Below are 209 nucleotides of genomic sequence, written 5' to 3'. Positions count from 1 at the left end.
TAGGGCTAGTTGGTTTAGGGTTAGGGTTAGGGTTATTTGGTTTAGGGTTAGGTGTAGGGTCAGGGTTAGGGTTAGGGTTAGGGTTATTTGGGCTAGGGTTAGGGTTAGGGTTAGGGTTAGGATTAGGGTTATGGTTAGTTGGGTTTGGGTTATGGTTAGGGTTATTTTGGTAAAGCTTAGGCTTATGGTTAGTGTTAGGGCTAGTTGGT

This window comes from Sturnus vulgaris, unplaced genomic scaffold (assembly GCF_052056855.1).
Source record: "Sturnus vulgaris isolate bStuVul1 unplaced genomic scaffold, bStuVul1.hap1 Scaffold_355, whole genome shotgun sequence".
NCBI classification, from domain to species: domain Eukaryota; kingdom Metazoa; phylum Chordata; class Aves; order Passeriformes; family Sturnidae; genus Sturnus; species Sturnus vulgaris.
This window is presented reverse-complemented; position numbering follows the sequence as displayed.